Source organism: Piliocolobus tephrosceles, chromosome 5 (genome assembly GCF_002776525.5).
Source record: "Piliocolobus tephrosceles isolate RC106 chromosome 5, ASM277652v3, whole genome shotgun sequence".
NCBI classification, from domain to species: Eukaryota; Metazoa; Chordata; class Mammalia; order Primates; family Cercopithecidae; genus Piliocolobus; species Piliocolobus tephrosceles.
This window is the reverse complement of record NC_045438.1, coordinates 150,470,938-150,486,209: the sequence shown is the minus strand read 5'-3', so window position 1 is coordinate 150,486,209 and position 15,272 is coordinate 150,470,938. Positions and strand designations below refer to the sequence as shown.

The following is a 15,272-nucleotide window of genomic DNA, read 5'->3' as shown; positions in this document are numbered from 1 at the left end:
TAATATTCTTTTGATTTATGAATGTTTAAAAATATTTTATAATGCAGTTTTAAAAAAATAAAAATAAGTACAAATAAAAATTTTAAGGCTAGGCGTGGTGGCTCATACCTGTAATCCCAGCACTTTGGGGGCAAAGTGGGGCTATGCTTGAGCCCAGGAGTTTGAGACTATCCTGGGCAACATAGTGAGACCCTGTCTCTACAAAAAAATTTAAAAATGTGTGGTGGTGCATGCCTGTGTTTTCAGCTACTCAGGAGGCTGAAGTTGGAGGATTGCTTGAGCCCAGAAGGTTGAGGCTGCAGTGAGCCGTGATCATACCACTACACTCCAGTCTGGACAATTTAAAAACAATTTTTTTAAAATTATACTTTAAGTTCTAGGGTACATGTACACAACGTACATATGTATACATGTGCCATGTTGGTGTGCTGCACCCATTAACTCGTTATTTACATTAGGTATATCTCCTAATGCTATCCCTGCGCCCCCCCCCCCACCCTATGACAGACCCTGGTGTGTGATGTTCCCCTCCCTGTGTCCAAGTGTTCTCATTGTACAAACAAATTTTTTAAAGAGAAACTCTAATGCTGCATACCAATAAGTAATTTCTCACAAAAGAAACAGATGCATGTTGCAAGTGAAAATAATACTCAATGAACCTGAAGTAGATTGTTTGTAAGCCTAGTGAAAAGCAAATTAAGTTTTTCAGTGAATGTTGACAATAATTCATAATCAGACACAATGTTGGTATTTAACACATGAGCATGAGCACGATAAAGAAATCAAGTTAAAATAATACAAAATGTTTTACTTACATTTATTCTTAATCTCAAAATGTACTTTTAGATTTAAAATGCACTTAATCTCAAAATGTACTTTTAGATTTTAAAAAAGTAAGTTTATTTCTTAGTGTTTCTTTAAAAATTGTAATAAAATTGATCTTATCCATTTAAATTAACTGTAATCTGAATATCTTTACCAGTTGATTTTAAAAAAATATATGAGTTAAATTAAAAATTATTTATGTGAATGAATAATTCCTACAAATTGTAGGAATTGCATGAATCCTACAAGTCAGGATCGAGATTGCTTCATCTGTGGCTCTCACAGTAACGAGAGGATCCCATACAGAGCTGTATGTTACTATTTGGGTTCGATGTGTCTCAGGTCATGTTATCTCTGAGGATGCTGCTAATGGAAGAATGCTTACTCATGACCAACTTCAGGTGCAGGCACTTTGCATAGATTTAACTGTAGTGCAGATTTGAGTTTAGTCACAGCATTACTCTGGCCACCATTGGAGAACAGGCACATCTAAAATGTTTTCTGAGAGTCTATTAGGACCAGCCTTAAAAACATGTATTTGAAAGTGAAACTCAAGAGGCTCCTGGGCCAGAACTCACTCTAAGGAGAGAAGAGACCAGACATAAAGACTTGATCATTGGAAGATGGTGAGGATTCTGAATAGAATAGAGTGGGTTTTGCTCTAATTTTGTATCAGTCAGGGGATCTCAAAAATGAAACCAAGGATCCCCTGAAGTCAGGATAACTTGAGGAAAGTTTGGGGATGTTTTACAAAGGTGGTAGAGGGGGAACCTCAGGGACAGTTAAAGCCAGGGAAGATTTTTGCCATACTGTGCATATGCCTCTGTGTGTGTGTGTGTGTGTGTGTGTGTGTGTGTGAGAGAGAGACAGAGAGAGAGAGAGAGACAGAGAGAGACAGAGAGAGAGAGAGAGAGAGAGATTTGTTGCAGGGATTTGAACTCCCATAGTTGTGGACGTGATTAAGCAGGCTCTGTAAGACTTGTTTTTGTGTGTGGTGCTGGAACTTGATGTTCAGGGAGTGAAGAGCTGGGAAAGAAGATGGATGTGGGGTGCTGGGGAGCAAGAGCCAGCTGGGACCCACTGGCATGAGCTGGAGCCCCATGAGGAGAGACTAAAATCCACGTCCATTCTTGTTGACTCTGACCTTCCTGGTGTGGGTATCCTGCAGAAGTCAGGGCCTCTTGCCCAGAGCTAAACACACACACCTGGCCTAGGAGGCAAACGAGCTGGAAGAGGAGCAGTTGCAGGCTGCTGCCTCGTGGCCATGAGGAGAGCCTGCAGACTAACAACCATACATGGGACTTTAAAAACAGCTGATGCTGCCGTCGGGTGCAGTGACTCAAGCCTGTAATCCCAGCACTTTGGGAGGCTGAGGCGGGCAGATCACCTTAGGTCAGGAGTTCGAGACCAGCCTAGCCAATATAGCGAAACCCTGTCTCTACCAAAAATACAAAAATTAGCCGAGTGCAGTGCCGCATACCTGTGGTCCCAGCTACTTGGGAGGCTAAGGTGGGAGAATCGCTTGAACCCGGGAGGCAGAGGTTGCAGTGAGCCGAGATTGTGCCATTGCACTCCAGCCTGGGTGACAGAGCAAGACTCTGTCTCCAAAAAGTAAAAATAAAAATAAAATGCTTATAATTCCAGTGCTTTGGAAGGCTGAGGTGGGAGGAATGCTTGAGGTCAGGAGTTTGAGATTAGACTGGGAAACAGTGAGACCTCCTCAGCTCCCCCTGCCTCCAACTGCCATTCTCTCCTTAAAAGTTTTTATTTATGTATGTATTTATTTATTTATTTTTGAGATGGAGTCGCATTCTGTCACCAAGCCTGGAGTGCAGTGTTGCAATCTCAGCTCACTGCAACCTCCACCTCCTGGATTCAAGCGATTCTCCTGCCTCAGCGTCCCCAGTAGCTAGATTACAGGTGCATGCCACCACACCTGGCTAATGTTTGTATTTTTAGTAGAGCCGGGGTTTCACCATATTTGCCAGGCTGGTCTCCAACTCCTGACCTCAGGTGACCTGCCCGCATCAGCCTCCTGAAGTGCTGGTATTACAGGCATGAGCCACTGCACCCGGCCTAAAATTTTTTTTTAATTAACTGTCGTGGTTGTGCACACCTGTGATCCTAACTACTCTGGAGGCTGAGGTTGAGGGTTGCTTTAGTCCAAGAGTTTGAGGCTGTGGTGAACTATGATCATGCCTTTGGAGACCTGCCTGGGCAACAGAGCAAGACCCTGTCTCTAAAAAAATAAAATGAAGCTGGGCATGGTGGCTCACACGTGTAATCCTAGCACTTTGGGAGGCCGAAGCGGGCAGATCACCTGAGGTCCGGAGTTCGAGACCAGCTGGGCCAACATGGCGAAACCCCATCTCTACTAAAAATACACAAATTAGCTGGGCATGATGGCGGATGCCTGTAATCCCAGCTACTCGGGAGGCTGAGGCAGGAGAATCACCTGAACCCAGGAGGCGGAGGTTGCAGTGAGCCGAGATCACGCCATTGTACTACAGCTTGGGTGGCAGAGCAAGACTCTATCTCAAAAATAATAATAATAATAATAATAATAATAATAATAATAATAATAAAATAAAGTAAGTAAGTAATTAACTAAAAAATAAATGAACATTGCAAATCACTATGAAGGTATGTTTGTCCAGGATGATAGATACACCATATCTGACAGTTTTCTTTATTTACAAATTTTAAATCTTTAGACTTAGTGAGGGCAGAGTGTCTGTGTCAGTAGCTGGGTGGCCAACCCAAGGTAATTCCTGTTGAGTGAATATTCCCTAAGTGTGCACTATCCACTTTTCACGGACTTGGTGCAGTAGCATGCACCAAGTCAGAAAGACTCATACTTTTTAGATTTTTAGATTTTTATTTTTTGAATCCAGGTGATTCAAAATTCAAAAGGAAAAAATGATATTCAGTGAAAAATGTGGACAAGAAATACTACCTGTTTCTTATGTTCCCTTTGAGAGATATTCTCTACATATATAAACAAATTTGTACCTTTATATCCCCCTTTACACTATTTTAACCCAAATTTTAACATATTATTTGTACTGTTCTTCACCTTGCTTTGTCACTTAATAAGATATCTTAAAGTTTTTTTTTTTTTTTTTTATTTTAAGAGACAGGGTCTTGCTCTGTCACCCAGGCAGGAGTGCAGTGGCACGATCATAGCTCACTGCAGCCTCAAACTCCTGGGCTCAAGCAATCCTTCTGCCTCAGCTTCCTGAGTAGCTAGGACTACAGGTGCATGCCACCACAACTGGCTAATTCTTAAATTTTTTGTAGAGATGGGATCATGCTATATTGCCCAGACTGGCCTCAAAATTCTGACCTCAAGGGATCCTCCTGTCTTGGCCACTCATAGCCTTGGGATTACAGGCATGAGCCACTGCATTAAACCTTAAAGATTGTTTTGTGTTAGTACATGAAGAGCTTCTTTATTCTTTGTTTATAGCTGCATACATTTTTGGTTTTTTAGACAAGGTCTCACTCCTGTTGCCCATGCGAGAGTGCAATGGCGTGATCACTGCAGCGTCGACTTTCCAGGCTCAGCGGATTCTCCTACCTCAGTCTCCAAAGTAGCTGGGACTACAGGAATGTGCTACCACATCTGGCTAATTTTTGGTATTTTTAGTAAAGATGGGGGCCGCACTCTTTGCCCAGGCTGGTCTCAAATTCCTGGGCTTAAGCAATCCACTGGTCTTGGCCTCCCAAGGTGCTGGGATTACAGGTGTGAGCCGCCATGCTCAGCCAGGCTACATAATATTTTAAGGTTTATTTAATTAGTTCCTTATTGAATGTACATTTAGATAGTTAACAATATTTTGATATTACAAACAATGCCAAAGTGAATGACAGTGTCTCATTCTGTTGCCCAGGCTGGAGTCTAGTGGTGCGATCATGGTTCACTGCATTGAACTCCCAGACTCAATCCATCCTCCCGCCTCAGTCAAGTTGCTGAGACTACAGGCGCGCACCATCATCATGCCTGGCTAATTTTTGTGTTTTTTGTTAGAGACAGAGTTTTGCCATGTTGCCCAGAGTGGTTTCAAACTCCTGAGCTCAAGTGATCCGCCCATCTTGGCCTCCCAAAGTGTGTTTAACATTTTGAAAGTCCCTTACCATGCAGAAAGGATTTTGAAATTCTCCCATTAGCACTTTTATTTTAACATTTAAACCCTTAATCCTTTCTGAATTTATTCTAGTATATGAGATAAGAATCCAAACATTGTTTTCTAGATGGCTACCAGTTGTCCCAACACAATTTATTAAACAATCTTTTTCCTGCTAATTAGAAATGCCACCTTTATCAGGTAGTAAATTTCCATTTGGACTTGGGTCTTAAGTGTTTTAGATGTTTCTCCTGATCTGCCTCAGCCAGGTACTTTGGCCTGTATTTTATTAGTCTGGTATTATTAAAAAAAAAAAGGCATATATCCAAGACTCTGGCACAAATCTATTCAAACTCCATTCAGAGCAATATATGCAACGGATGAATTGTTCTCTGGGGGAAATACTTAAAAATCCTACAGCTGCTAAAATTCAATCTTCTTCATATGTTGAGGCTGCTGTCCAAACCATAACTATTGTCAGTATTGGTCAATGAATCTTGATTTTAGAGTGAAATAGGTGTTGTCAGATTTTTTTGTTTTGTTTTGTTTTTTGTTTTATTTTTTGTGATGGAGTCTCACTCTGTTGCCCAGGCTGGAGTGCAGTGGCACGATCTCGGCTCACTGCCACCTCCACCTCCTGGGTTCAAAAAATTCTCGTGCCTCAGCCTCCTGAGTAGCTGTGATTACAGGCGCACACCACCATGCTGGCTAACTTTTGTATTGTTTTTTAGTAGAGATGGGGTTTTGCCATATTGGCCAGGCTGGTCTCAAACTCCAGACCTCGGGTGGTCCACCCACCTTGGCCTCCCAAAGTGCTGGGATTGCAGGCAGGAGCCACCGCACCTGGCCCCCCGAGTGTCAGTTTTGATTGTTTTTATGGGTCAGATTAGCGTGTTGGTGAACTGTGCTTATGGTTAGGGTGACAAACAGATTCTACCATTTCTCTGCTCACCTTCTTACTTTCTCCCAAAGAATGGTTCTGGTTTTGTTTTGTTTCAATCAACAACCTACATACATTTAATTGATATCCTAAACTCAAACCACCTTCTTCTCAATACTAGAGGCATTTTGATTTCTAGGCAGCTTTAAGACAGTTCCACGACTACGCCTTGCGGATCTCCAAGTTTGGGGGCGTGTAATTGAGCGAGGAGCCGGCTGTGCTCTAAAATTTACTGAAGTGTTTTTGCTGAGGTGAGGCCTTTCAAAAGCTGCTACTCCCAGCCCGTGACTGAGGGCAGCAGGGATATTCAGGCAGGTCTGGAAGACAGGGAATGCCTCTCATAGCTGCCTTGGGCTTCAGGACTACCTACTGGCCTTGCTGAGCCTTCTTTTGACTGCAGAGTAGTTGAGGACACTTCTGCCCAACTTTCCCTCCTCCTTCACTTAGGGTCAGGTTTGCATGGTGGTCTGATGTTTCGCCCAGTCTTACCCAGCTTTCTCCCATTTTCTCTCACACAGGCACTTCCCCTAATAAAATTCCTGTACATAGTCCTGATTTGACATCTGATTCTTGGAGGAGCTGAATTAATGCGAGCTTCCCATTCTTACAGTCATTAAATGTATTGTTTGGTAGTTTCCCTACGCACCCATCAAAAGCAGTTGTATGTTGGATCTTTGCTTCACTTTCCAATTGGGTGTTAGGAATAGCTCTTTTGCTCAATTCAGTATAGTATCCTGCCTCTTACCCACAGAGATGCAGTCATAGATCATTACATCTGTACGGCAGTAAGTTAGGACTTTGAGACTTCAGTGGTCACATAGCAGGCATGAATGGAATATTCATGGAAGAACAATTGGTGCCTGATGAATAACACAAAGAGGTAATTTCAATTTGAGTTTCATAGAGGGTGTACCCAAAGAACAGAACTGTTCCCAGAGGCTGAGATCACACTTTTGTTTGTAGGTGAAGCAGGATTAATGCATCACCCTGAAGAATGATGAGCAGACACACCCTTGAATTTAGTTAAATATGCACCCTTCCTGCCTTTACTCTAGAAGTTCAGTGTTTCCAAAGCTATGATTTAAGGGTAAATGTTGGCCGGGCGTGGTGGCTCAAGCCTGTAATCCCAGCACTTTGGGAGGCCGAGACGGGCAGATCACGAGGTCAGGAGATCAAGACCATCCTGGCTAACACGGTGAAACCCCGTCTCTACTAAAAAATACAAAAAACTAGCCGGGCGAAGTGGCGGGCGCCTGTAGTCCCAGCTACTTGGGAGGCTGAGGCAGGAGAATGGCGTAAACCCGGGAGGCAGAGCTTGCAGTGAGCTGAGATCCGGCCACTGCACTCCAGCCTGGGCGACAGAGCGAAACTCCGTCTCAAAAAAAAAAAAAAAAAAAAAAAAGGGTAAATGTTCTTCCTCTCTCCATCTTCAGGGCTTCTGATATTCTGGAGAAACCAGTGTTATCTGAATGTTAAAGCTCAGTTATTAATCCTTTTTCAGAGTTCCTGGATAATGTTATTAGCTTTCAAGCATGTGATGCATCCCAAGAGAGCTGTTGACTTCCAGTCTGACCAAATTCTTTCACGTCGTGGCGTGTACGATGTATAAACGTTTTGGAATGCCTCTGAGATGACTTCTGCAGGTGAGTCTTTCCTCTGAATGTGTTTGGGGCTAGAACAGTCATGTCCATTTCATTGTTGATTAGATGTTTGTATAAAAAAGAATTTTTAAATGCTTTACTTAACAGCTCTGATTAACACTGAGTATTTAGATCCTGATGTGTCAGTTACAGACATTTACTCTCTTGTCATTAAATATTTCTGCCTCTTTCACTGAATAGGGGAGGATGTATGTGAGCAACATATGGGTGGAGTTGATCTGAACAAGAATTTAGGGAGGAGAAAAATTATACAATCTCTAATTTTTTTAGGGAGAGGCTGAATCTACCTCACTAACTTTTATTAGGCTTGGCTCAAAGGCTCCCATCTGTTCATAGACCATCCCAGTTTGGTGTGTCAGCTGAAATAATGTGCAGCTCTACATTTATTTATTTGTTTATTTATTTATTTAGTAAACTTACGGAGTTTCGCTTTTGTCCAGGCTGGAGTGCAATGGCACGATTTCGGCTCACTGCAGCTTCTGCCTCCCGGGTTCAAGCGATTCTCCTGCCTCAGCCTCCCAAGTAGCTGGTATTACAGGCATGTGCCACCACACCTGGCTAATTTTTTGTATTTTTAGTAGAGAAGGGTTTTCACCATGTTGGCCAGGCTGGTCTCAAACCCCTGGCCTCCCTGTGTTGCACAGGCTGGTCTCAAACTCCTGGCTTCAAACGATCCTCCCATCTCAGCCTCCCAAAGTGCTAGGATTGCAGGTCTGAGCCATGGCATCCCGCCTCCATAAATAATTTTTAAATAAATAGAATGAGTTTGGGAAAAGCTGCATACCATATTTCCCTCTTGAAGAGCAACAATGCACATTAGCAAATTATGTCCTTTAAAAGACCAGTAGTAAAGAAAGTTTGTTTGTTTTGTTTTGTTTTTGAGACAGTTTCGCTCTTGTTACCCTGGCTGGAGTGCAATGGCAGGATCTCATCTCACTGCAACCTCCACCTCCCAGGTTCAAGCAATTCTCTTGTCTCAGCCTCCTGAGTAGCTGGGGTTACAGGCGCCCACCACCACGCCCAGCTAATTTCTGTATTTTTGGTAGAGATGGGGTTTCATCATTTTGGTCAGGCTGATCTTGAACTCCTGACCTCAGGTGATCCACCCACCTCGGCCTCCCAAAGTGCTGGGATTACAGGCATGAGCCACTGTACCCGGCCAAGAAAGTCTTTTTTTTTTTTTTTCTTTTTGAGACAGAGTCTCTGTCTGTCACCCAAGCTGGAGTGCAGTGGCGTGATCTTGGCTCACTGCACCTTCCTCCGCCTCCCTGGTTCAAGCAGTTCTCATGCCTCAGCCTTCCTAGTAGCTGGGATTACAGGCGCCTGCCACCATACCTGGCTAATTTATGTAGTTTTTGTAGAGACAGGGTTTCACCATATTAGCCGGGCTAGTCTCGAACTCCTGACCTCAGGTGATCTGCCCCCTCCGGGCCTCTCAGAGTGTTGGGATTACAGGTGTAAGCCATGGCGCCCAGCCTGAAAGTTTTAACTTTCATTCATCTAACATTTCCTAGCTAATATGTCCACATATCTCTTTTTTGTGTAACAGTGGTGTACATCCTTTAGGACTAATGCTATGCAGAAAGGTTTGGGAAATGGTAACCTGCTCCATCCACCCTCCTTATTTAGCTGTAGAGTCACCAAAAAAAGCAAAATAGGAATTTTTGACCAGACCCAACTGCAATGAAATTCAAAAATACACAAATTGCAATGACCTAAACCCCAAGAAAAACAAGGCCTGAGATTATAATAAATGTTTTGAGGGGCAAATTGTCCCCTGGTTTAGATGGAAGCAGAGATGTCTGGGCAGCCTGTTGTTTTTTCAACATAATCTGAGTTGTGCCCTGGTTAGAGGAAGAGCTATTTCCAACTGGGTGCCTTCTGGTTATCATTTCTACTTCTTTGGTTTGACAAGCAGAGGAATGCTTGCTTCGGAGTCTTATTGACCCCTAATCAGCCATTTACTAAGAAAACATCAGATTTTTAAAAATATATTTATTTATTCATTTATTTTAGACACAGGATCTTGCTATATTGCCCAAACTAGATTTGTACTCCTGGGCTCAAGTGATCCTTCCACCTCAGCCTCCCAAAGAGCTGAGACTACAAGCATGTGCCACTGCACATCTGGCAACATCAGTTTTTCTTTTTTTTTCTTTTTGAGACAGGACCTCACTCTATTGCCCAGGCTGGAGTACAATGGCACAATCATGGTTCACTGCAACCTCCATCTCCTGAGCTCAAGTGATCCTCCCATCTCAGCCTCTTAGTAACTGGGACTACAGGTGTGCACCACCGTGGCTCGCTTTTTTGTGTTTTTTTTGTAGAGATGAGGTTTTGTCATGTTGCCCAGGCTGGTCTCAAACACCTGGGCTCAAGTAATCCACCTGCCTCCGTCTCCCAATGTGCTGGGATTACAGGCGTGAGCTACCACGCCCAGGCCCAGCTTTTCTTATTTGTGAAACTGAGATAAAATCCTACCTACCTTGCCGTCAAAGGATTTACTGTGAAACATTTGAAGCTTAAGCCTCAGGTCCTTCATTTAGATGTGCCTACAGTTTTTTTGCAATTTCTCTACTCTTTCTTTTTTTTTTTTTGAGATGGAGTCTCGCTCTGTCGCCCAGGCTGGAGCCCAGTGGCCGGAGTACAGTGGCCGGATCTCAGCTCACTGCAAGCTCTGCCTCCCGGGTTCACGCCATTCTCCTGCCTCAGCCTCCTGAGTAGCGGGACTACAGGCGCCTGCCACCTCGCCCGGCTAGTTTTTTGGTATTTTTTTAGTAGAGACGGGGTTTCACTGCGTTAGCCAGGATGGTCTCGATCTCCTGACCTCGTGATCCGCTCGTCTCGGCCTGCCAAAGTGCTGGGATTACAGGCTTGAGCCACCACGCCCGGCCTTCTGTACCGTTTCTAAGTAATATTTGGCACAGTACATTTGTGTTCTCTTTCTTTCTTTTTTTTCTTGAGATGGAGTCTTGCTCTGTCTCCCACGCTGGAGTGCAGTGGCACGATCATGGCTCACTGCAAGCTCCACCCCCGGGTTCACGCCATTCTCCTGCCTCAGCCTCTCAAGTAGCTGGGACTACAGGAGCCCGCCACCACGCTTGGCTAATTTTTTGTATTTTTAGTAGAGACGGGGTTTCACTGTGTTAGCCAGGATGGTTTCGATGTCCTGACCTCGTGATCCACCCACCTCAGCCTCCCAAAGTGCTGGGATTACAGGCGTGAGCCACCGTGCCTGGCCTGTGTTCTCTTTCTTAATGAGCACCCCTAATGTATAAACTCTACACCTCTTGCAACTCGGATCCTATACTAATTGGGCATGGTAAGTAACCAGACTAGAAGCTCCATGAGGGCAAGAATCCCCCATGCCCAGCATCCAGAATCTGGCTGACAAGTGATAGGAGTTCAATAAACATTTGTTAAGGAATGAGTGTTTAAAGATCATGTACATTTAATAAGGACCTGGAAAACAGTCATCATTAAATGACTTTTTTTTGTATAAGGCATCAGAGGCGGAAAGGCAAAGTGCACTCAAAGATGTTTATATGCAGAAATATATGCAGTAAATGTGATTGGTTTCGAATCCACCCACAATACCTATGAAGAATTTTCAATATCATAGGAACAAATTGCAGGTTGAGAAGTGTAAACTTGTCCCTTTGCTCTAAAATTAATTTGCTCTTTCCCGCTTACTGTCATTAAGTATAGACCATCTTGTTTGGAAGACAGCTGGGCAGTTTGCCCTTATCTGCAAGAGCATGCCAAAGGGGAGATTGATGCAACATTAATCATATTCTAAGCTCCATACAGTGCAGGTGAAATCGTTAGAACAGCAAACGCCCTGTCTGTTCCTTAAGAGACAGATGATTTTCTCACTCAGCGATAACTGGTATTTTTTGTGATAATGATGGGGAAGGTGAGGGCTTCACAGAAGCCAGTCAGCAAGCAGTTGGGAAAACAGGAACAGGGGTGTGTGTGTGCGCATGCACTCACATGCTCTTTGTTATAGCTGCCTCTGTAAATGGGAAAAAAAAAAAAAAAAAAAAAAAAAAAAAAAAAAAACCAGCTGCATCCCTTGGGAATAGCAATTAACTGCAGCTTCAGTACCTGAACTAGTAATACAGTGAGCATGAAGGCACTGCCAGGCTAGAGAGGTTTTGCTGTTCTTTCCTCCTCCGCACCTCCTACCTTCTCTGGAATCCTTCCTCGAAGGCACTCACCCTGCTCATTTTCATAAAGAATGGCTGGAATGTGAGGATGACTGGGACTAACCCCTGCCGTTCCATTGTCTGAATCTTAAACACTGCTCCAGTCTAGTCAAAGGAAATGAAAGCAGAGGGCCAACCCAGCTTATAAACACTAGGTACAAGATGTCAGTGCCGTCGCTGCTCCCTGGAACACTGCTATTTGTCACACAGAGCCCCATCTGTTCAAGGCGGAGGAATGCTCTTTGCTTGAAGAGGAAAGGATGAATTGATAGCAATATTCCCTAGCTTTTTCATTAGAGGGTTTGAGAAATAGCCTTTCCAAAGAATGGCACCATTATTTATAATCCAATTGAGTTATGAATTTAAGAACATTACTGGGCTGAGGTTTTCATCTGCTTTGGTCAAGTCTAAGGTGTGGCAGGCCTCCAAACCTTTCCTTTGAGAATTCTGCTCTGTTAATGAATTTCATAAATCTGACAAGTTTTTGCTGCCCCCCAGAAAAGTATTTGGCTTAATTTTATGGTGAGCAGAATTCAAAAGGCAAAAGGAAGGAAAATAACAGCTTTATTTTATTTTATGAGACAGGGTCTCGCACTGTTACCCAGGCTGAAGTGCCGTGGTGCAATCTCAGTTCACTGCAGCCTCCACCTTCTGGGCTCAAGCGATCCTCCTGCATCAGAATAGCTGGGACTACAGGTGCATGCCACCAAGCCTGGCTCACTTTTGTATTTTCGGTAGAGATGTAGTTTTGCCATGTGGCCAGGCTGGTTTTGAACTCCTGACTTCAAGTGATCTGCCCTCCTCAGCCTCCTAAGGATTGAGGAAAAATAATTCAAGTATGGTTTGCAAATTCCTTTATACAATATGCTGATTTGCTGGCACCAGCTGAAGGGCTGCAACATTTTGGGCACCACTCAGGAGTGGTCATAGAGGAGAGTGGGGAAGGGAACAAACAAACAAAATAACCCAGAGAAAACAAAACTATACTTGAATTATTTTTCCTCAATCCATTACCTATTAGGAACACTGGAGGCCATAAGTATCAGTTGAGGAAAGGCAGCCATGCAGCAGGAGTAGGTGGTGTGGAAGTCATGCAAATTACAGCTGCTTTTATGACCTGCTCAAGGCCAGTCTGGACTACATCATTTTCACTTGATGGCAGGTAAAGCGGTGAAGGGCTGATTGGAAGCGGTGGTGGTGGGTGTGTGTGTGTGTGTGTGTGTGTGTGTGTGTGTGTGTGTGTGCTGCTTTTCAACCTGTGGCCCTCAGAACAGGGTGATCATGTGCCAAGGGTTTTTACACCAGAATAATACACAAATGTCAGCTTGTAGAAATTTTGTTTTCCGGGATCATTTTCTATAGAGAAGATCTCTCCAATTTTCTTCCTAAAGAATAGGAGCCTGACTGCCAACTTTCCGGCAGAAAGACAAGGAAAGAGATTTGTGCAGGGTCTCACGATGTTGTGTGTAGATATTCACTTAACAACATCTCCCTTGGAATGTACCTAATGTTCTTATCTAGAGAAGTTCTGGTCAGATTTCTTTTCTTTTCTTTCTTTTTTTTTTTGAGAGAGAGTCTCACTCTGTAGCCAGGCTGGAGTGCAGTAGCACAATCTCGGCTCACTGCAACCTCCACCTCCCGGGTTCAAGCGATTCTCCTGCCTCAGCTTCCCAAGTAACTGGGACTACAGGCACGTGCCACCATGCCCGGCTAATTTTTTGTATTTTTAGTAGAGACAGGGTTTCACTGTATTAACCAGGATGGTCTCGATCTCCTGACCTCATGATCTGCCTGCCTCAGCCTCCCAAAGTTCTGGGATTACAGGTGTGAGCCACTGCGCCTGGCTGGATTTCTTTAGAGAATAAATTTCTGGGGACAGTGAGGAGAAGACTTCTTGCCTACCTGCCAAGGGTGAGCAAGGGGACCCTGGAAGCGTCTCACTGCTTATCTTAGACAGATTTTCAATGATTATGCCTATTTTGAACCCTTTTAGCAGCCCTGCCTTCAGCAATACCTTGCTTCTTCACACCCTGAGATTGTCTGTAGTTCTCAGCACTCCTTTTTGGCAGGCATACAGATCTGTTGACACCTCTCATCCACTGTTGTCTCTTCTGTTTGAAGATTTGTCTCCTCTTCTTTTCAGTTACTTTCCATTAGTGGTTGTGGAAGTCAGAATTGTAAAACGACACTCAAGTTTCCCACCCACTGGTGTACATGCTTTATATAATTCCCTCCACTGGAGCGTGGGTAGGATTCGTGACTATGATGGGATATCACTGCCGTGACTGGGCTACGGAATACTTGACTTTCAGTTAATCTAAAGGGAGATTATTCTGGGTGAGCCTGCCTAATCAGCTGGACCTTTAGCAAGATGGTGAAGCACCACAGAAACATTATAGCGGGCCTGGCCTGGAAGAAAGAAACCACCGAGTTGTGAACTGCTATGGAAGGGGCTCATGGTTAGCATATGTTTTTTTTTTTTTTTTTTTTTTTTTGGGACGGAGTCTCGCTCTGTCGCCCAGGCTGGAGTGCAGTGGCCGGATCTCAGCTCACAGCAAGCTCTGCCTCCCGGGTTTACGCCATTCTCCTGCCTCAGCCTCCCGAGTAGCTGGGACTACAGGCACCCGCCACCTCGCCCGGCTAGTTTTTTATATTTTTTAGTAGAGACGGGGTTTCACCGTGTTAGCCAAGATGGTCTCAATCTCCTGACCTCGTGATCTGCCCGTCTCGGCCTCCCAAAGTGCTGGGATTACAGGCTTGAGCCACCGCGCCCGGCCGTGGTTAGCATATGAAAGTGGCTCTTGGAGCTGAAAGTGGTCCCTGGCTAATGGCCAGTAAGAAAGTGGGGACTTCATCTCTACAACTCCAAGGAACTGAATTCTGCTCACAACCTGAATGACCATGGCAAGAGGACCATGAGCTTCAGATGAAATCACAGCCCCAGCCACACCATGTTTCAGCCTGGTGACATCCTGAGTAGAGGACTCAACTAACCTGTACCTAGACTCCTGACACACAGAAACTGTGAGATCGATTAGTTTTCATTTAAGTCATTAAATCACTGATAATTTGTTAGGCAGCAATAGACAGCAGATAATGTGAGGTTTCAGAGGTAGAAGAAATAGATTACATCTATATGGTACATATGTTTTTATTCACTAGCATCCTTCCTTGAAGAAAACTACTCTACTCTGCTCTGCAGTGCCAGTGGGGACATCAAGAGTGGTGTCCCCTCCTGTCTGACTATAAATGTGGATGGATGCCAACCAGCCCCAGTGATTGTCTCAGGAATGGACATGTGTCTTAGTCTATTTATGTTGCTATAAAGGAATACATGAGGCCTGCTAACCTATAAGAAAAGAAGTTTATTTGGCTCATGGTTCCATAGGGTGTATAAGCATGACACTTGCATCTCCTTGGGTTCTGGTGAGGCCCCAGAAAGCTTTTAGTTATGACAGAAGAGAAGGAGAGCTGATGTGTCACATGGTGAGACAGGGGGCAAGAGAGATGC

At 44.1% G+C, this 15,272-nt stretch overlaps 1 long non-coding RNA gene across 1 annotated transcript in view; it reads left to right on the top strand.

Moving 5' to 3' along the window:
• Positions 1–1,306: 1,306 nt before the first annotated feature.
• LOC111541051 overlaps positions 1,307–15,272 on the top strand; it is a 77,613-nt gene continuing 63,647 nt past the window's right edge. Inside the window, exons 1-2 of the long non-coding RNA XR_002731157.1 lie at positions 1,307–1,451; positions 7,394–7,535. This is a non-coding gene — a long non-coding RNA (uncharacterized LOC111541051). The remainder of the gene's footprint in view (positions 1,452–7,393; positions 7,536–15,272) is intronic.